At 41.4% G+C, this 22,904-nt stretch overlaps 1 long non-coding RNA gene across 1 annotated transcript; it reads left to right on the forward strand.

Moving 5' to 3' along the window:
* The first annotated feature begins 6,751 nt into the window (after window positions 1-6,751).
* LOC143694744 (uncharacterized) lies at window positions 6,752-16,985 on the forward strand. Its single transcript, XR_013183398.1, has 4 exons — window positions 6,752-6,846; window positions 13,184-13,320; window positions 14,588-14,687; window positions 16,860-16,985. It is a non-coding gene; the product is annotated as an uncharacterized LOC143694744 (long non-coding RNA).
* The last annotated feature ends 5,919 nt before the right edge of the window (window positions 16,986-22,904 follow it).

A 22,904-nucleotide genomic window follows, 5' to 3' on the forward strand; every position in this document is an offset into this window, starting at 1 on the left:
AGTAACAACCCCCTCCAGTAGCTATTTTTCAGCTGTTGGTAAGTGTTGATGTTTTTTACAGCTGAGTCCTAAAGCAGGATTTCACACAAGAGGTGTTTGTGTCCACTCTGCCTTAGTTTGCTTGTTGTTAGCTTATGCCACTTCAGATATTATTCAGCAAAATGTTGAATATTCTGCTCTTAAATGTTCTGCATGTGCTCAAATTCTTTGTGGCACTGAATCCCTGAGGGAGAGCTTCTACTCTTAGCCCAGGCCCAAAGCTTATTCTTGTGGAGAATATTTTCACTCTGCAGGACATTGTGGCTTCCCAACGAGGAGCAGGAATGAGGCTGGGAGATGCAAAACCCCTTTTATGGTTCCCCTTTACCTCAGGATCAGCATCAAGTACCAGAAACCTGCCATCTTGGCACACACTGAATTTTCAAGGACCTGAAAAACAACAGAAATTATCAGAATGAATCACACAAGACTCCATTTTCTTCATGCAGGAAAAAAGCCCATTCTTTATTTGCATAAACGACTTTTATACAATTTTACAGACCTTGTGTGTGACTTCAGTTGGTCACTAGCTTTCTTGCCAATGAATTTATTGGTTAGCAAAAGGTTTTTTACTTGTCCATCAAATCTCTACTCTGAAATTGTTTACATATTTTCTTCACTGATTCTCATGGGATGGATTTAATTTTTGTACAGGTGCTAGTTGGTTTTCACCCAGGAATAGATTGTTATGTTAACAAACTGTTCAAATCAGGATTGCTTTCACATGGGAACTTGCAATGTGCTAGCTTGACAGGCTAACAGATCTAACAGAGCAGACCTGATTTTATAAGGCCTTTCTTTATAATTTTTCTACCTTAATGCAACAAGAAATGTCTCTCTGGCACTTGGTAAGAAGTTGCTCCCATAGGATGAATGAGAAGAGGACCTGATCCCCCAGGTTCCAGTGGGATTGCTGTGCACCCAGAAGGTTTGGGAAGGTGATCAGAGGTCAGGGAAGCTTCCAGACAAGGACCCAGCCACAGCAGGACTCTGCAGTGCTGGAAGGTGGCTCTCCCTGTCCACATCCTCTCCACTTCTTCCCAGGTTTCCATCTTCAGGTGTTCAAAGTGCAGACTGGGATTCGAGTTTGTGGAGCTGTGGCCAACACAGAATACCCAAAACATTCACATTTAGGGGAAAAGAATTCAAATGAAGATGAGCTTAAAGAACTGATTTGGGTACCAGGAAAGCTTCAGTGATGTGATTGCCTCATTGACCCCTGTGTCTGCAGGCACACAGCACCAGGCAGGAATGCAGCTGCAGGCAGTGCTCACAGTGCAGGGGATGAGGCTGCAGGCAGTGGCTCTGTCCCATTCTCTGTCTGCACTGCATCCATGCCACACTGACTCTGTCCCTGTGAGAGCACAGAGGACTGCACAGATCAGCTGCAGAGCCTGGGCAAGGATTTGGCTCATAAGGATCAATAACTGTGCTCCATCTTCCTTTCCCCACTGAGACCTCACTGTGTTATTTCATCTTCAGTTCATTTTAGGGCACCACCAGTGCTCTGCAGAGTGGTTCCTTATACTCCCCCACTACCACAGGCTCACATCCCCTCCAGGGGGGTATTAGCATGACAAATTTGTCACATGTTGGCTCTTTCATCTCCTCTGCATGAGGAGGAGTGTCTGCAATTGGGGTTTGTCTGGAGCCATAGCTGCACGTGTGTGCCCAGGGAGAGTCAGGGGCACCTGTGGCTTGCTGAGCATTTGCTAAAGGAATGGAATCAGCTCTACCTTACCTGTTGTTTGGGTTGGGAACTGGTGATTCTTGGTATGATGTGCAGTTTCTGTGTGAGCTTGTTGTGTAGTGTGGTGCTACTTCACCAGAAAGTTAGGACAAAAATGATCAAAAGTGCAACAAAAGTCTCAATGCCCTGCCTGCCCCATGAGGAACAGTAGCCAGGCTCACTGCTTTAACCTCTTCACAATTCTCTATTTTGTTTTGTTGGCCATTTCATCACTTTTTCATCAGTTTTGAGAATATAAAAGGGAGAATAAGAAGGACCATTCAGTAAAATTATAGAACATTGAAAACATCAAAGGAATATTGTTTATTGTTATCTTTGGGAGAAAATACAGGGCTGTAAAACTGCAATGCCTCTTTGTTGTGACAAAGGCTGTAAGAAAGACAGGAAGGCTGGCATAAATCCAGCCTTTTGACAAGGACTACAAGAGTGGCAAACAGAACAACTGAATTCACTCTTGAACCAGCTTTTTGATTGTAATCAGCTGTTAACCCCCATAAACTTTTAGATTACTTTTAGTTTCCTTCAAGTGGCCAAACAGTTGTTTTGTGACTGTTTTGAGACAAGCCACAAGTGAGAAAATGCAATGTTTTATTTATTTCACTCCAGCCAAGGGTCCAATGAATTCATTAAGTTGAGACTGCAGGATGCCTGAACTTGTCCAGGTCAGTTATTTGCTCTTAGCTGACAGAGGGAGCATTTCCCATCCCTCATTTCCTCCACCAGCTGAAGCTGTGTGATTATTTCAAGAGCCATCAAGTTCAGGCTATCCATTTTTATGGCCTCACCAACAGCCATTCCTGGATTCCTCCCAGGCCATGCCAGCAGAGCCTTTGGTTATTGCTAGGGATGAGCATTAGCCTGCAGAATTCAAAATGAAAGCCCAGCTGGGAGGGTGTTTGTGCAAGTGCTGCCCAAGGAAACTGATGCTGATGAGTGTGGGGAATATGGGCACATTTGCTCTGGCTTAGTGAGTCTGCTCTCAAGTGTGGATATTATCCTCCTGTCTCCATCTGACTGAGCTGTTTTAAATGTGTTCTCTTCAGGAGCTGTTTGGATTTCTGCTGTTTCTGCTGAATGCAAACAGGCACCTCAGAAAGGCCACGGCAGGTTTCTGGCAATCAGTCCCTGGGTTTGCACAGGAATCCTAACAAGGAGGAATCCTAACAATCCCCTTTCAATTGCTAAATTTAGATGAGATGAGCACTGATAGAAAAGGAGTGATTCATGTCCTACTTCTTGTCTTTGTAAGGATTTGAGCAGCCCAGTCTGGTGGAAGGTGTCCCATGGCAGGGGCTGGAGTGAGATGGGTGTTAAGGTCCCTTCCAGCCCAAACCAGGCTGGGATTCTGGGATGAGTCCTGCTTGCTGTCAATTCCAAATTCAGTTTGGACTACATCAGTTTTGTCTGATACTTAAATGAATGAATTTGAGGGCTCCCCTTCTTATTAAATCACAGAATCACAGAAAGGTTTGGGTTGGAAGGGACCCTAAAGCTCATCCCATTCCTCCTCCTGCTCATGGGCAAGAACTTAACACTGTCCCAGGCTGTTCCAAGCCCCATCCAACCTTGGGCAGTGCCAGGGATCCAGGGGCTGCTCTGGGCACCCTGTGCCAGGGCCTGCCCACCCTCCCAGGGAACAATTCCTCATTCCCAATGTCCCACCCAGCCCTGCCCTCTGGCACTGGGAAACCATTCCCCCTTGTCCCATCACTGCAGTTCCTGATGAAAAGTCCCTCTCTGGCTTCCCTGGAGCTGAAATCTCATTGACTGTAATGAGAAATACAGCATTATTATTGTAATGCTTCATCTCTGAATCCTCAACTCTAAAATGTTGGGTTGGTATGCAACAAGTCTGTAGAATTTCTTATTCAGTGGTGGAAGTAGCACAACAGGAGCCAGAACTCTGAATCTTATATTAGGATTTGTTTTAAAAATACCAAAGTAAGTAATGGCTTTTATTTCAGGGATTTTCAGAACCCAGATAAAGTAGCTATCAGATAGAGACTGCAGGGTTTAGGAATGAGGTAATCACCTCTCTCCTGATCTTTCTGAATTGGTGTATCTCATATATTATCTTGCATATTAAATTTAATTTTTCACTGGCTTTTTTCAATGAGAATTTTTGAATTAAGAGTAGTTTTTTCCCTGCTGCTTTGTTTTCCTAATCTTCTTCTAATTCTCATTTGGCCTGAAAAGATATTTACGTATCTAAAGTTATGTTATTCATAAAGCCAATCAAGCTTTTAATTAAGATTCTAAAATAAAGTTGTTTTAGAAGGGGAAGTGAAAGATTCTGAATTCTTATCTAAATCTTGTGTTTCAGATTTTTATAAATAGTAAATATTATGCATTTGATCAGTACATACAGATATTAGAAAAGTGAAAAAAATCTTTAAAAATAACCAGAAATATCTTTAGTATAATTCAGTTATTTGATTAAGAAGTGAAAATCTAATAGCTGACAATATAATAAAAAGACTATACCATCTGTTAGCTGTATATAATGATATTAAAAACATCAGTCTGTACTTGATTCAACAATTTTCAAGAGCTTGTTAACCTTTCAAATTAGATTTGTACTATCAATTATACTTAACCAGGAACTTTTTATCCATGCTTTTATATTTCCTTAATTAGTTCCATAACTCATTTCAGGCATCTTTCTAATAATGTCACACAGTTATAGAACCACAGCAGGACTTTCAGGGATGTCTGCTTCCATCTTTTCCTTTTTCTTTCCCCACCACTACACTGTAACTGTGTGATGATGAATGTTCTCATCTCCAGTTCCACTCTCACTTGAAATATTCCTATGGAATTCTTCAAGGGCCAGACTTTGTGTCTGAGAGCAGTGGTGTGAATGGGCTCTGCGGGTCCCAGCCTCAGCCTGCCATCCTGAGAGAATGGACTGCAGGTATTCCTTAATTATCCCTTGGATTATCCCTGCCGCTTTTCAGAGAGGTGTGAAAAGTCTTTTTTGCCTCTGAAACTCTCAGAGGATTCTCTGCAGCCAGTTTGTGCTGGCCCTGACCCTTCTGAGGGCAGAGTCAAGCTCACACTGTGTTCAGGACAGTCCTGACAATGGGGTGATGCCCCAGCCTGCTCAGCAGCACAGCAGGATTCACTTTCACCCCAAGGAAAGCACTGTTCTTAAGGACACATCTCCATAAAATTGCTGCTTTAGCAGTGAGGTAAAAGCTCCTCTCAAGACACTCTCGTGGTTTGGGAAAGGAGAAAGATGGCACAGCAGCAGAAAATATTTTAAAAATCAACATGTCTGTCTAACAGAATAGAGAATGTAATTCAGACATAGTTCATCTGCATCCATTTACTTAGGTAATAAAATTATTTTTTATGTTAGGAACATTCTTATCGCTTTCCAGCCTCCTGGTTTCTTACACTTTAATATCTTATATTGATAGTTTTCATTATTATTTCCAAAATACATGCCAGAATATACACAGTCTGTGTTAGAGTACTGCACTGCAACCGCAGAGCACCTTTTTCACACACACCCCCATCAAATTCACATTACCAGCCCTCGGGTAGGGGTACCATTTATCACCACTTAACCTTTCTCTGTAGTTCAGAGCTGTAGGGTGGGCAAGGACAAAGAGGACAGGTTCCTAAAATAGTGCTGACAGCTGTTCCTCCAGGCTGCCATTAGAGCCTTCCCCATGGAGCACATGCTCAAATCCAGCCTGAACCCAGTTCCAGTCCATGAGCTCTTGTTCTATCAGCAATAAACAGGGAGAGCAGATCATTTCTGTCTCCTTTATGGTCACCTCCCATGTATTTGGAAATTGTGATGCTGCTCTGTAGGCTTGGGCTCCCATTCCTTGCCACATTTTTGATCTGTCGTGTTTTCGGTGCTTTGGTTCATCTCTTTCTCAGACTGGATGTGTTCAGCACCCCATGCTCTTGTTCCAGGTCTCTTCTGCATTTCCTGGGATTTTCTTCTCCAGTGTGGCACTGCTGAGTCTTGCTCATTTGCTGCCCCACAGGGACTCCCCAGAGCCTACACCCTGACTGGTGATTCCTCAGGTGAAGTCAGGAGCCTGCTGCCTGCCCACAGAGCTTTAGAATTCTGATTTCTTGCTGCCTCTTTGCTCAAACCTGTCGTGCAAGGAATTAATCCAAGTATGGATTAGTGCTGGATCCTGCAGAGCTCTGCCACAGTCCTCTCCACTTTGGTATGGATCTGTTGATAGTGAACCCCTGTCTGCAGGATTTTTGTGCAGGTTTCCCTTTTTAAAGAGATTTTGGTTCTGTGTGTGCTCTTTTCATTCTCCTGGCCTTCCATTCCTCTCCTGGGAGCTCTCTAGGAACACTGGCTTAGTCCTGCCAGCCTGGCAAGTGTGTAGGAAAAAGCTTCTCAATCTATGGATGCTGTAACCCATCTTTCCCTCACAGAGCCTCTAAGCTTGTCCTCATCTTCCTGGTTTTCATTGTGTCCAGCTACCTCTACTGCCTCACAATTTCAACAAAATAATAATACAACATTTTTAAAAGGTTTAAAACACTCAAAATTATGGAGAGAGGTGATCCTGTGGCAATTCCATACAGTGGCCAGAGATTCCATTTCAGATATTTCAGCATGTCAGGCTAGCTGGAGCAAGCCATGGAGAGCTGTTCCTGCCATTGCTGCTGTTTTCCATTCTCCTCTTGCCTACCTGTTCATGCAGGGAGATACTGGGCAAGCAGTCCCTGCTGCATCCTTCTGCATCACTGCCTGAACAGCTCTTACCTGGTGGCTGCACACTGAAATGAAATTTAGGAGAATATGCTCAGAGGAAGAGACATGTGAAATATGAAATATTCCCAAGGACCCTTGAAAGGTCTACAGTGAAGTGGGGCAAAAATCCCCAAGAAATTCAATGGATCATGCCTCTCCCTCTAGTTGGTATTTCTCACACTGTGTTGCTTTTTTCCTTTTTTTTTTTTTTCCCCAGAAATGAATTAAGAGCTTGAACATTGAATTTGTGGATGTGAAAAACCAGAAAAAGATGCAAATGCTGTTAGGCTGGAGGAGCTCTGCATCAAAGTGAAAAGCTATGGTATGAAAACCATGGATTTTACAAATGTATTGTTTCAGTGCAAATGGATTGTATTTTAAATATAAAATAATGCTCTGACTTTCAGCAGCCCTAGAAATTGCACCATATTTTAATATTACAGAAATTCCTTGTTTTCTGATGCATATTTTAGTGAAGTATTTTGGAGCATTTAGTGAACAGAAACACTCCTTGAAATTTGTCTCTCTTGTCTTAACTCTTCATTTTTTTCAGTGACTTATTCCTGTCATTGATTTTACACCAGTGCTACTTCCACAGGGATTAAACATAATTGTGCTTAAACTAATTTAAATATGACTTGTACTGAGCATGAAGATATTTAAGCACAATGGGAAAATATCACAAAAATTAATAATTTTTATTAGTTTAATATTTGTTGCTCTGTAAGAAAGCTGAAGCTTCTGATCTAGATCTCTGTTTCTGAAACAAAGAACTAAGGCACAGGTCTTGGAAGCTGATATATGCACCCATGCCAAGTTGAAAAAGGAAGTGAACATCCAGATTTATTTCCTACACTTAATTTTGTTAGCAAATGAGATGTAGACCTTATAGGAGTGAAATCCAGAGCTGGATTCTTCGTAGAGACATTTAAATGGCATCAAAATACAGATGGATTTTGATTTTTGGCAATTAAATTATTAGGTAACTTTAATTCTATTAAAAACCCCATCAACAGTAGGAAAAAATCCATGTGTGGGTGAATAATGATTGTAAATTACATGGAATTTTTCAAGTTGGATGTTTGTAGAGCAGTGTAAGTTCTGCCAGAACTTAAGTAAGAGTAACAACCTGGGATTCCTGCATCTCACCTTCTGGCCAGTGTTACATCTGAAATACAGGAAATAATTCAGTAAAATTTCAGCTGAAATATGTGAAAAAAAAATTACAAATAGCTGCAGAGTGTTCTGGGCTGCCTGTGACCTCATGGCTGGGATTTCCCTTTGGATCTGATATCCTGGATAGGTTTTCTTCTGAAACTGCTTAGTGCCAGATCTTAATTGAATTTACAGAGTGGGAGTCGTGAGCCCTCAGAACCTCAGTTGGAGTCACCAGCTGGAGAGTTGGGATGAATGATCCCATTCCAGAACAGTTTGTAGAGCAATGGAAGTTCTGCCAGAACTTAAATAAGAATAACAACCTGTGATCCCTGCATCTCATCTTCTGGTGGAATAATTTTCTGAAATACAGAAAAAAAATCAGTAAAATTTTCACAACACCTTCTCTCAGGGTGTGACCTTTAAGGCCACTCCCTGGAGCACCTGGGTTCCCTCCTGGAGGCTCTGGATGAGCAGGGGAAGGTTGGGAACTCAGCAAGTCCTTCCCTGATGGTCCCTCTGGAGCTCCTCATCTGCAGAGGGAGATCTGAGCTTGTGTTTGCTCCATGCCCTTCAGCTGACACCCTGCTGCCTCTGGACACAAAGAGGGACAAATTAAATGAGTAATAAACCCAGCTAATAATAAATAGAAGAAGTGGGGTGTAAAGGACAGGGTAGAATATTATTCAAAGTATGTACCTCAACCTGTTTCCCAGAGTAACTGCGCAAATAAACTGTTATTCATTGTGAAGGTTAAGCTCTAATAATACCTTTAAAACACTCAAGTAAAGTTCAAATGCAATCTACTATTTATGATAAAGCGTTCCCGGTGTTGGAGGCAACTCTTTCCCAAATTGATTATATTCCCTTTTGAGCAGAAGTAGGTTTCAAGCATCTAATTCAGGAGGAGTCATCCATCTTCCTTTCTGTTAGTCAGATAGCTCGATATTCCAGTTCCTCCACAAAGTCTGACTTGCCAATGGAACGGATATTTCTTTTTCTTCAGCAAAACAGGCTCTTTTGAGTCCTTCCAAGCCTGCTTAGCATTTGTGTTCTTTTTGACAGGCATTCATTTTTGGAACAAACTTGTACGTGCAGCAGAAAGAGAAAAGAAAATTGCCAAAAAGGGGCATTTTAAAGAGTTTTAAGGATTACTAAATAATTTCTTTTTAAGAGTCACAGATATTTTACAGTCAGACTACAGCTAAAAAGCAGTTACTGTAACCTGGGAACATACAGTGTTAGTCTGTATAATTTTAATTTGTTTGTGAGTTGTTTTCTTTTTCAGTGATAAACAGATACAAATCCCAGTCATGAATCTTGTTGGGAACACATCCAGCTATTTTTGTTATAATTGCTAAGAAAATGCTTTTATCTGGAGTTATAAGAAATATTGTTCTTTTTACATGACTCTGGGATAATGACACTTCATGCTCCAGAGCAAATCCAAGGGAAAAGTGAACAGGATTTAACCAAGGAATTCCAAACCACAAAATTATTTGTCTTTATGACTGAATCTATCCCTGATATCAGTCCTAACCCTGGCAGGACTTGGGGTTTGCCATGAAGTTGTCAAAGGTTCATTGTTTTCTCTCCAAACCCAATGCCAAACAAGAAATGCTGTTTTCAGATTCCCAAGTGATGTAGCTTTATTTTTCACAGCTAAAATTGAACATTTAAATTCTTTGGCATTTAAATTCTTTGCTGTCAGTGGGTATGAACAAAACACATTCTGGCTGTAAAACAAAACATGTAGCCTTTCTTTAAATGAACAATCTCCTTTATTGGTATATTTTCCTTGGTAGAATTTGCCAAAAGATAAATGAACTTGTCAACATCAAGTTGCTCCTATTTGTTCCAGGATGCCCTGAGTTGTGCTGTGATCAGTCTTTCCCCAGAGAAGCTGAAGAGGTGACCTTTTAATTTTTGTTCAAGCACAGAATGCTGAAGGAAAGTCCCAGCATTCTGTACTCACCCTGAATCTGCTGCTCCCCAGGCTTGAAGCATGGCTTGGTGACACAACCCAGCCAAGTGTGGCATTCAAGTAATGATGTTGTAATTAAGGCAGGGGTGGATCTTCCACTTTGGATTGACAATATCGTTCTTCCAAAAATCTCCCTTCAGGCTGCAAATATCTCACGGTGTTCTGCCATTTCTAAGCGTGAGTAAAGAAAGAATTTCTGGCCCATCAGGAATTTGCAATTGCATTTGATTGCACCCTCAATCATCATCCACGCCCTGCTGGGGAGGACACTAAAAAACCTGAGATAAACAGAAACTGAGACAGAATTCAGCCTGGAGGAGAGAGGGGTGTGTGGAGACCTCACAGCACCTCCCAGGATCTGAAGGGGTACAGGGAAGCTGGAGAAGGATTGTTCATTAGGAAATGGAGTGGCAGGACAAGGGGAATGGCTTCCCACTGTCAGATGGGATTTTGGGAAGGAATTTTTCCCTGGGAGGGTGCCCAGAGCAGCTGGGGCTGCCCCTGGATCCCTGGCAGTGCCCAAGGCCAGGCTGGACATCAGGACTTGGAGCAGCCTGGGACAGTGGAAGGTGTCCCTGCCCATGGCAGGGGTGGCACTGGGTGGCTTTAAGGCCATTCCAACCCAAAACATTCCATGGTCCTAAAATTCAGCACAGATTTAATTTCTGGCTGACCAACCTTGCATCATAATATTATGAACGACTGTAATGGGCAATCAGGGATTTCTTTTCATGTTTTTCTGTGCTTTTCTGAGAAGAAAATTGTTCAAAAGGAATGAATGGCTGGAATAATTTAAATAGGATGTAGTGCAGTAGTACACAATTCAAGGGTGCTCATTTAGGGAATAAAAACAATTTCAGGTGGAATCATGAGTGTTGGAGGAGGAGGAGCAGAATTCAAATGAAGGAGTTGTAATGCATGATGACTGTGAATCACTCATGATATCCAAACCTAAAAAATGTAGATGAATCTCAGGAGCTTTGTCAAACAGGACCGAAGATGTGAGGATGTGTGGTCAGACCTCATCAGCTTAACTGGTGATGTGATTGTAGGGTGAGAAAAGAGCCTTTTAAACAGAAAGATGGTGAAAATACCCATTTTTTCCAACTGATGTTGACTCCATTAAGGCTGGATGTCCTAGGAAACCTTGTGACCATTTCTCTACCTTGGGGCTCTGGGATCCCAGAACAGCCTTTTGAGGGATATTTTAAAGGACTCCAACACTTAGGAGTTCCTATCTTGCAAAACTTTCTTGGTTTTACAAATATCAGCTTAAAAAAATCAGACCTAATAAGTGTTGGTCTTTCTTGCTACACTTAGTAAGAGCAGATGTGCCTTTTCAGTTGTACCACCTCCATTTGCTTGTGGCTGACAAATACCAGCACTCCACAACTTAAGAAAAAAAAAAAAATTAGAAGAACATGAAGTCCTTGTATCTGGCAGTGAAATAATTATGTGCAGCATGTTCAAAAAGATCTTTTTTTTTCCTAGCCAAGACTTGTTGCTTGATGATGGAAAGTGCTTCATGGTGCTTGAACCAGCAGAATTATCCCACCCTGCACCCCTGCAATCAGAAAGATAAAACAAACCTAGAATTAGGATGTCACCAACAGAATTGTCTCATTTGCTTTAGCAAACAACTTTTCATCTAAGAGAGGAATAATGGTGCTGAAAACAAAATGGACTCTAAAGCTGCAGCCAGTTTAAGTGTTGCACTGAGCACAGGGATCCACTCAGTGAACCCATGGAGAAGTTTTGGATTTTCAGAAGCAAAAAATTAGACTTCTTGTGTGATGCAAGCGAATACAGGAGGGCTTTGGGTACCCCAGAAGGCCAAGCTGACCTTGTTTGCTGATTAAAAAGTAGAGATTAAAGATGAGGTAGTTTTACTGTATTGGAACATGTAATGTTAATGATATGGCAGCATAATTTGTGATCATAAGATATCCATGGTGATACAGAATGGAAAGTAGATCATAATAGCCTGTGAGATTGAGAAATGGCTGCAAACTGAATATGCAAAGGATACAGAACAAATGGTGAAAAGCACATTGGGGAAGTTTTTATTTGCAGCTGGTGATAATTTGGGAGATTGTGGCACTTTGGGGGTTTTGTGGTGGTTTTGCTGTTGTTGTTAGGGACAAAGAACTCTGCTCTTTGATTTTTCTCTGTTTGTATAACCTAAAAATGTAATAACTATGGAATGATTGATTCGAGTAAATGGGAAGGTCTATATCTAAATTCACATATACTGGAACAGAGGTCATTAAATGAAATTTCTCCTGACTTTTTCTATCTTCTGAGGCCTTTGGAGGAAGTGATCTCTATTTAAAGGTAATACCCAAACCTTTTTTTTTTCCTGGTGGGTTTTAATCCCAGTGACTTTTTGTATTTACAAAATTCATCTGGAAGGATCTGTTTAGAAAATATCCAAGACCTTCCCAGAACTGACCACAAACCCTAATTTTATTTAAGCTGAGCTAACAAAATTTTAAGTTGAATTTCAGATGTCAATATCACTAATACCGTTAGTGAAATTTTCCTAATAAGCCCTGGAATGAATATTACAATCCTGTTAAATTTGAATTAACTTTTGAAGGGATTTTGTGAAGTTAATGGGAGAGTTGACATTTCACTTCAAATAGAAGGTGCTGTAGGTTCTTGGAGTTATCCCTTCTTTCATTTTAGGAACAGAGCAGATATGTTTCCATTGATGTCTGCTGAGCAAAACTGGTCTATAGAAGCTGGTGATGTTGCCTGGTTGAATGAGCCTTTAAAAAAGAAATTTCAGACTAACATTCCTCTACCCTTTTTTGTAAAACCCTTCACGAGGCTACAAGATCCATAGGATGGTACTAATTATGTCAGAACATAATTATGTTCTTTTGAGATGTTTTTCTCTCTAGATTTACATTTCACCTCTAAGCAAACACAGAAGACTGTTACATATAACGCATGGTCATTTAAGCAGAAAATTGTCTTAGAATGGTTAATTATTTAATTATTGCATTTACCATATCCTTGAGGAAACACTGCTGAGGAGAAAAATCAGTGAAGCAAGCAGGAGCTTTTTTATTGAACTCCATTCCTACTGCTGACTGTTTTGCTTGAATTTAGAAATGAAAATGTAGATGGAAATGCTAGATGAAAACACATTCAAATGAAGACAAGATTCACATGTTAGAAGTTGATACTTGGTTAGCTTGGTAACACAGGTAAATAAATAAAACTTAGATGCATTTAGAACTGTAGGAAGACACATCTCAAGGAAAGATCTGCTGCTCTGTACAGCAAGCCAAAATCAAAGAGAGATATTTGACTTTATTGACCTGTTCCTCCTGTGGAAGGGAACTCCAGAACCTCCCTTACAACCTCTTCCAGGAATTCATGGGTCTGATATTATGTGATTTATTTCCCTTCCAGTGGAGCTAATGCCCTGATCCCTGACAGCCAGCAGAACCAGCTCTGGGGTTTGACACCCTGGGCACTCCCTGCCATCTCCTTCTCTCCCTTCTTCCAGGTAAAACCCTCTGCAAGCCCTCCAGGTGTGTGCAAAGGACACCTTGGTGTCTGAGCAACGGGGAAGCCAATGGCAGTGCTACAGTGGTGACCTTGGAGGAAAGCAGGAACAGCCATGCAAGCCAGACCTCAGAGAAGGTAGAAAATCAGATTTGGTGGGCCCAGGCTGTGTGCTTCAGCACAGAAAGGCTACTGAGGTTGCTGAGAAGGGAGGGGGCCTGGATTAAAGACCCCATGATGCAAAGATAGAGTCAGTTGAGGGGAGATTGCCCAGCAAACTCCTTCCACTGCTGTTCAGTGAGTTGTCTCTGCTTTTGAAGGATCACAATTGTCTTAGTTTGTAGCCTAATGAAACCTGGCACTGGAGTTAACAAGGCTGTAGTGGTACTTTGGGCATCTTACTTGAAGGATGATTTTAATTCATTTCAAAGCTTTTTCCAGTTCAGAGTTGTGTTGTAGCTGGTGTGCCTGGATTGCCATCACAGCATCTTCTGGGGCTCTCCTCCTGCAGGAGGAAGGCTGGGTAAAAACTGAGTGCTAAACCTGGTCTTCTGCTCAGTTGGTATTAAATCAGTGTCCTGTGTACAGTTTACTGGAAAGGAACAAGTACCCAAAGCCTCTACTTTAAAAACTGCTCTGGAACATGGACAGAGCTAATCTTACAAAGCATTGCACACATGTAATATTTAGTTGAGGGGAAAAGACCTTCAAAAGGTATGACAGTATTTTTCCCTGTCAAGGTTGGCTGCCTGATGCTCTTTCCTTGCACAGAGGCCCTGCCCCAACTGCAAATGTCCCAAAGAGTGTCACAGACACATTTTATGAGAAATCCTTTCCTTGGGATTTTTTCTCCTGAGAAGCTGAGAGGCCTCAGGGACAAAGTGTAAACAATAATTCTCTGCTGCTGTGGAATGCAACAGGTGGATCTGTGATTGGTCTCATGAGGTTGTTTCTAATTAATGGCCAATCACAGCCCAGCTGTCTGGACTGTCTGGTCAGTCACAAGATTTTATTATCATTCCATTCTTTCCTTTCCTTGCTAGTGTTCTGATGAAATCCTTCCTTCTATTCTTTTAGTATAGTTTCAATGTAATATACATCATAAAATAATAAATCAGCTTTCTGAAACATGGAGTCAGATCCTCATCTCTTCCCTCTTCCTGGGACCCCTGTGAACACCACCACACAAACAGGACTGAAGTTACCCTGGAGCTGCAGTGGCTCTCACCAGCTAAGCCTGGAGCACTGCTTTTCCCCCACCACAACAGGCTCTGCTTGCCCTTGGGATTTCTGTGCACTATCATAGAATAGTTTGGGTTGGAAAGGACCTCAAAGATCAGGCAGTTCCACCCCTGACAGGAGTGGTTTCATTGGCACCACCTCACAGGAGTGGTCTGGTTTGCAGGTCATTGAGAGGGGTCACTCAGCTGCCCACCTTGAGACCAGCAGTCCCTCTGAGAGTCATCCTGCACAGCAAACACCTGGAGCAGCCACAGCCTGGTCCTGTGAGTACCACTCATATCACTGCTGGCTGAAATGAAAATGCTTTTTGGGGAAAACACACAGACATCAGCTCATGCTCAGAGGAACCTAAGGGATGACTAATGAGGAAATGCATGAAGTGATACACAAAGCACCAAGTTCTGGGTTTTTTTGCTGATAAAAAAGGCAAAAGGTTCTTAAAATGTATCTCTGGGATGTGGTTACTGCAGTTTCTTCAAATGCAGCCTGCCCTTTCTCCAGGGGCTCCTGTGGTGGCATTTGCTGAGACTGAGGCATCACTGGGACCATAGCTGTCTCCTGGGGCCATGGACAGCCAAAAATGGATTGTGGTGCTATTGGTGCACTTTCTGAGATGAACAGCAGAGTGTTTTCATTTCTCCTCTTGGCCTAGGGAGGAGCAGAGCAGCACTCACAGGTCTGGTCCTGTGCAGGACTCACAGAGTGACCAGGTGCTTCAGTGTTTCAAACCCCTCCTGATTACATCTCCTCTGTATCTCAGACTTGAAATGCTTCCCAGAGCTGTGGGATAAATACAGGACTTGTAAAAATGTCTTTTAAGATAAAGGTGTGTAGGGGGATACAGTATGGGTAAATGAACAAATGAATAACAAATGGTGACCCTGATGTGATTTGGGAGGAGAAAAAAAAAAAAAGGACTCAAATGCTAAACTGTATAACCCCATGGATTCTATACTATATGGCCCCATGGATTTGGGGAAATATATCAATTGCAGCTATTAATGTTTGTTAAATATGAGTATAAAAGATTTTGAAGATAAGTACTTTGTAAACTGAGAAAAGCTGCAAAACTGAACTAACATTTAGAAATATATATTTGTACTATGATATGGTCTGAACACTTGTATAACTCTTAGTTCTGAATGAAATATATGAATGTGTCATAATATTTGAATATGTACTTGTATAAATGCTGCAACTCTGTAATTAAAAGAAAAAGGGGGAATTGTAGGGGGATACAGGATGGGTAAATGAAGGTGGTATAGAGTGTAATCTTACCCCCTAAAGAGTTGCAGCTGAGCTAATTAGTAAAGCTTAGGAGCAGGCCTGATGTTAACAGGCCACACCTGTAGCCAATCAGAAGAGTGCTATAAAAGAGTGGATTGGTGGAACTGGAGCCAGTTGGCTGCTGCAAGGATGAGGACAAGTCAGTGCCTGGAGGAGCTGCCTATGAGAAGCATCAAGGAGGTACAAAGCTCTGGCAATATGGAACCTTTGCAATATAATGATAACAGAACTCTTGCAATATAGATGACAACAAGGTGTTCTTTGGGCTGCCTGTGCCTGGGGGCAGTGGGGGACTGGGGGCTTCCATCAGACTCCTCTGTGGTGTGGGGACATCCCAGTGGGGCAGGGGGAAGGTGTGGGGAGGAAAGAACTAAAGAGTGGGGCAGCTGTGGGGTGCCCATCGCCCCCATTCCCCACCCCTGCATTGTTGGGATGGGAGAGGAGTCTGGGGCAGGTCAGGTGATTTGCCTCTCATCTTTGATCTCTGTATCTATTAGAAATAAACCAATTTTCACCCAGCCAGGTCAGTTTTGCCCATGATAGTCCTTGGTAAGAGGTCAGTAAATGTTCTCCATGCTTTTAACTTGACCCACGAGTTAATTTTGTCCCCATCTGCTGCTGATGGCCAAGGTCACTCACCAAAAACAGCCTTACAGGTTGTAAAGGGAATACCAAAACTACCCACAGCAGTGCAGGGCAGGATGGATGGCATGAAGGCATTTTATCAATGCTTTCAAACCCCAGTGCCTGCTGGTGTTTATGAAAGGAGTGGAAATGGCTTATTAGCTAATGCTGAGAAATGACCGTAAATTTCAGTGCTAAGAGTTGGATGAAAATGCTTAAATGTGGATTTTCATCTTGGTTGTGCACACAGAAACCTGAGATGGTCATGGAGAATCCTGTCTTGTGATTAATTAATTCAGAGAGAGAAGATTTGTGAAATAAACCCCAACAGTGCCATGTTGCTGTGCTGGGTACCCTACAGGTTGGGAATCAAGAGATGTGACAGATTATGGGCTGGGCTAATTGAGACAAGATCTCAAGTGTTCTCAGTCTAAAACTGGGGACAGCCAGCATGGCTTGGGAATTCAATCTGAAAGCAAACATGGATGACAATCAATTAGTGACTAATAAAATGATTTCTTCAGTTACAGTGGGAGTGGAGGATGGAGCCAAGGCAGATGCACCACCAGAGGAAGAGAGGAAAAAAAAACCAACTCATCTGCCAAATACAGGCAAGACATCCCACAAAATGCATAGAAATGAGGGTGATTTTCCTGTGCTTGATCAAAGGTAAAAAACACGTGTTAAAAAAGCCTGATGTAATTTAGAAATCTTTTTGATGTGAATTTGAAGCTGTGGTTTGATAGCTTTTCCTCCACTCCCAGGACACAGATGGCTATTCCATAGTAAATGGGGTGCAATTAGTGACTATCCATAGCTGAAGATAGCAGGGAGCAGGAATCTGAGGCTTCTTGGATCTTAACTGCATCTGGAACAATGTTCTCCTGTTTATTTTATTTTATATTATTTTATTCCTGGGTTTTTTTGTTTTTTTGTTTTTTTTTTTTTTGCTGATACCCAACTCCCCACAAAGGAAGCAGGTCTTGCACTTCTTGTTGTGTTTTTTTTTAATTTATGTTATTTTATTTCTGTTTTATGTTATGTTTTTTAATATATAATATATATATATAGTGTATATATATAATATATTATATATATATATAAAAATATATTTTTTATTTATATATATAATATATTATTCCTGTTTTTTTGAATTGCTGATACCCAATTCCCCACAAAGGAAGCAGGTCTTGCACTCACTGTTGGGATTTTTTTATTTTATATTATTTTATTCCTGTTTTTTGAATTGCTGATACCCAACTGCCCACAAAGGAACGGGTCTTGCACTCACTGTTGGGATTTTTTATTTTATGTTTTTTTATTCTTATTTTTTTTTTAGATTTGCTGATACCCAACTCCCCCCAAAGGAAGCAGCTCTTGCACTTCCTCTTGTGTTTTTTTTATTTTGTTATTTTATTCCTGTTTTATGTTATGTTATTTTGTATATAATATACAGTTATATAATATAGATAATATATAAAATATATGTCTATATATTTATATATTTTTATATTTTTATCTATCTTTTAATATATATTTTTATATTTTATATATATATAATGTTATTTTATTCCTGTCTTTTTTAATTGCTGATACCCAACTCTCCACAAAGGAAGCAGGTCTTGGACTCTCTGTTGTGGTTTTTTATTTTATATTATTTTATTCCTGTTTTTCTTAATTGCTGATACCCTCCTGCCCACCAAGGAAACAGGTCTTGCACTCGCTGTTGTGTTTCTCTCACATCTCTTTGGCAATGACCCCGTGGGCTTTTCCCTTGCCCTGTAGCCTGGGGACTGTTCTGTTTCCTAGGCCTATCTGGAAATTTCATCTGAAAAGCTTTTGTTATGTCAGGGCCTTGGGACCTGCTGATGCCTGGGAGCTGTTCTGATCTCCCAAAGGAGATGTGGAAAACATTTTTCCCCCCATTGTAGGGATGTTTGAGGCCTGTTCTGCAGACCTTTCTGCACTGAATGTCTGCTACATGGTTTTAATGGCTCTTACAACCATTTGCAGTCATAACCATTCAGTTTATCATCAGCTGGGCTAATACTCACCATGATTTAATCTATATAAATCAAGTAAATATCGATTTATTAAATTTTCAGGGTTGTTCCTTGTATGGAAAAGCCATTATGCAGTTAATATGTTCTAAGACTGGCAATTTGGCTTTATAAATTGCAGATTGTTTTTTGCCTCAGCTCAGAGCCATGTGAGACTCTACCACCCATCCCTGTATGGTTTTTTTTGCATCCCTCACCAGCATGATTTGTGGTTTGGGGCCCAGAGGCGCTCCTGGTGTGTCTGATAGCCACATTTCCAATGTTGTGGGGCTGATTCACAGCCTTGCACAATGCAGGACACAGTGGTTTGTGCTGACTGACTCTCAGATAGCTGCCCTAACATATTTAGTTTGGACTTATCCATCTACCAGTCTGCTGGATATAGCATCTGCTCCCTTGGATTTAGTTATTCTTTGGCTGATTTATAACACAGGCCTGTAATAAATTATCTCAGCACAGTTGGAGTGCCCTGAACTACAGATTAAGAGCTGGAATGAGTGGGGAAGGCAGGGACTTCATAAACCAGATTTATGGAATCAAAACTTTTTTTCTTTTGGTTTTGATACTATAACAGAAACTAACAAAAAGTTATCTTAAGTGCTAACTTGAACATATTTCAGCAAAGTCTTTACTGACTCTGCTGATCTCTCTATAAATTATCTAATCTGTATTTTTAATAATTCTGCAAGTCCAGCAACTGCTGCAGAAAGCAAAGACTGTTTCATTGTGTTGAAGTCCAATGTGTTTGGTGTGTTTATTAAATCTGCTGGTGTTTTCTTCAGTGAGACCTTTGAAAATGCTTTTTTGTGTTGATCTAAGTCACTCTCAGCATAGCTGGAGTGCCCTGAACTGTAGATTAAGAGCTGGAATGAGTGGGGAAGGCAGGGACTTCATAAACCAGATTTTTTTTTTTGTTTGTTTTGATACTGTAACAGAAACTAACAAAAAGTTATCTTAAGTGCTAGCTTTAACATGTTTCAGCAAAGTCTTTCCTAACTCTGCTGATCTCTCTATAATTAATCTAATCTGTATTTTTAATAATTCTGCAAGTCCAGCAACTGCTGCAGAAAGCAAAGGCTGTTTTGTTGTGTTGAAGTCCAGTGTGTTTATTAAATCTGTTGGTGTTTTCTTCACTGAGACCTTTGTAAAATGCTTTTTTTTGTGTTGATCTATGTCACTCTCTAGGCACTGGTCAAGTATTGCTCTGCAGTGTCTGATCAGCTCTTAATCTGAGTTCATCCTCTCCCTGAGTGGGCACAGTGACAGGCTGTGCATGGCCCTGGGGGCACAGCAAAAAGGGGAAAAAATAAAAATATCTGTGGAGATAAATGGGATGGGAGGAGGTGTGCACCCGTGCCAGCACTTAGAACCCCAAAACTGGGGACAAGGCTTCACAGGTTACAAACCCAGGAGAAGCTGAAGGTCTGATCAGCACCTGGAGCAGAGGGAATGACAAATGAACCTTTCTGAGGGGGTGATGTCCAAGTGCTCGTGTGGGGCAGAGTGGTTTGAGCTTGGTAAGCAGCACTGCTGCCCGGAGCTGGGCTTGAGGAGGGTGCTCAGCAGAGAGTGGGATTCCTGCAGGAGACACAGGCTGGTGATGGGAAGCACAGCCTGACTTCAGCCAACAAAGAGAAACAAAAACAGATAAATTAAAAAAACCTCTTGTAAGCAAGACACTTTTGGAACAAAAAAGGGTAGACTTCAGATGAACAAGATTGATGGGACAAGAGATTCTTCACATTCCATTTCGTCTCACAGTGCAGTAATTTGGCAATTTGTTATGGTGATGGATCTCTCTTGCTAATTATTAAAATTATTGTCAGAAATAATGTTGAAATCTAGGTTTATAAAGAGGCTGTGGTGAGTTCAGGATGCTCAAGCTCTCAGAGTTGAATTAATTTGTTTTTATTTAACTTTCAGACTTGAATTAATTTGTGTCAGAAATTGGATTCCAGAAGGCACTTATTAAAAGTGAGTCAGAAATCAATTCTGTTTGTTTTCCTCAAATATACTTTACGTAAAAGAAATTTAATTTTAGTAAATTTATTAGTGTCTCTTTGTAGAAAAGCAATGGATTGACAGTTGACCTAAATTGCTACAATTGTTTAAAAGGTCAGAAACTATAGCATTTAGAGACAAACCATTCTATTGCTCCTGAAAGCTTTTATTAACATGCCCACGTATATTGTGTATAACCAGGGAAACTAAAAGCCTGCATTCCCCAAGTTGGAGAAGCTGCTCTGTGATTTTAACTGAGTTTTCTGTCAGCACTTCCAGGAGTTGCTGCTTAAGGGAAGCTGTTGCAAAGGCCCTTGGCAGGGTGGTTTTTTCTCTGTCATATTTAACCCAGCCACGTCTAAGAGAGCCAAGAAAATAAAGTCCAGACAGTTCTGTACAACACCTCAGTGCAGGCAGTGATCTTATTTAATGCAGGTCACAGCACCCAGCCTCATGGTCACTCAAGGGCCAGAATAAATGTTGTTTCTCTGCCTGAAATTCTCTTTTTCTAGTGACTTGCCATTGTAGCACTTAGAGAAATACACCTGAAGGTTAAAAACAGACTAAGAGGATGAGTTTTGATGGTGTCTCACCCTGAAGCTGACCTTGGACAGGCCCCATGAGGTGATGGAGCGTGACCTTAGATAAATCCCTAAATCCTGTGTTGGTTTGCTCAGCAGGGATGCTGCAGTGTTTCCCACACAACCCCCCAGGAAATGCTGTTGTGGGGTCTGAAAGAGGCCAAGTGCTTTTCCCTTCCCTTAGGAACTGCTAAGTGCTCATTTTCCTGCTGTCAGGTGCATCTGTGGTAGTGCTGGACCATGAGAGCTGTTTCAGTTCGTGTTCATGGAAACCTGGGTTTGCATCTCCCTTGTTGGTAATCCTGCAAAACTCCCAAATGGTTATGAATTAAGGAGCATTTCCTCCCAGTTCCTGCCTGCTTCATATTTAAATGTTACTGCTTCCTTGGCATCTACTTTGACACAAAATGCTATAGATTAATTAGTAATTATGGGGTTTTTTTTTTAAATAGCCTAGGAAGAAAAACAACTTTTGAAGGTGTTTTATTTAATCCACACACACACACAAAAAAAGCTTTGAAATAAAAAATGTCTGTTTACAGCATGAGGAGTCCATGTTCCAGATGTCTTCGTCTGCTGTTCTTTGAAATGTTTACCAAAAAGCTTTCTTGGATAAAGCAAAGGCTGTGGGGATTTCAGTGACAAAAGGGGCACTGCAGTCTGTTCCAGGGTGGGAGCCTGCAGAGGAATTGCTGGGGTAATGCAAGGAAAAAAGGAGATGGTTTCAGCATTTTAAAAATCAAGAGCAGAGTGGTGCAATAAAAAGTACAACAGCACCCAGAGCATGTCAGATTTTGTGGTTTGGACCTAGAGGCTCAAAGGGAAAAGAGAACACACAAAGGAGCCACCACTGGTTAGCAGTGCACAAGTAAAGATTGGTGATTTGGGAAAGAGCTACATTAGATTCCAGCTTTCCCTTATTTCTGTATTGAACTCCCAGGCTTGGCTTTAACTTGGCATTATAGTCATTATAATCTTATTTGTACAATTTTTGTACAATACTGAGTTCAAATCCTTCAGAGTGTGTATGACTTGACGTATTGCTCTATACATTACTTTAAAAATGAAACATAAATAGCTTTACTTGACTTAAATGACTAATTTGTCCTGTACCAAGTTGCTTTTTCTAATTAAAAACTTCTCTTGGGGGGAAAAAAAGCACAACAAAATTTTTGAACCAGCAGTATGACTTTAAAATGAAAGGACTAAGTGGAAACTATAAACATCAAGATGAGCAGTTTCTACCCAGCAGGGTACCTAATGATAGAAATGAAACCATAACTGCCAAGAAGTAATTGGTATTACGAGAAGTATAGAATTTCAGTCATATAAAATTGTAGAATCACAGAATCATGGAATGGTTTGGTTTGAAAGGGCCTAAAAGGTCATCCCACCCCACCCTCTGCCATGGCAGGGGCACCTTCCACTGTCCCAGGCTGCTCCAGCCTGGCCTTGGGCACTGCCAGGGATGCAGGGGCAGCCCCAGCTGCTCTGGGCACCCTGTGCCAGGGCCTGCCCACCCTGCCAGGGAACAATTCCTCATTCCCAATGTCCCACCCAGCCCTGCCCTCTGGCAGGGTGAAAATCTGGGTGAACTCTTTATGCCTTTTTTTGAGCCCTGTAGTGTTGCCATTGCCTGAAGTGGTGCTGGAGATGAACTCCCTCAGAACAGGTACCTGGAATTACATAATTGGGTATGTCCAGAGTAGCTTTACTGTGTGCACAACCCCCATAAATCATGTGGAGCTGCCTTTTACCTGCCTTTCCCTGGGATGAGCTGATGGAGATCTGTAGGGGCAGAGCCCAGGCTGGGAATGGGGTGGCAGGGAATGGTTGGTTTGTAGAAAATGCTGTGTATGTTTGGATCTGTCACACGTGGTTTTGGCCAAGTGCCCTGGTTTTCCTGCAGAGCTCTATGATCTCTCCA

Source organism: Agelaius phoeniceus, chromosome 9 (genome assembly GCF_051311805.1).
Source record: "Agelaius phoeniceus isolate bAgePho1 chromosome 9, bAgePho1.hap1, whole genome shotgun sequence".
Taxonomy (NCBI): Eukaryota; Metazoa; Chordata; class Aves; order Passeriformes; family Icteridae; genus Agelaius; species Agelaius phoeniceus.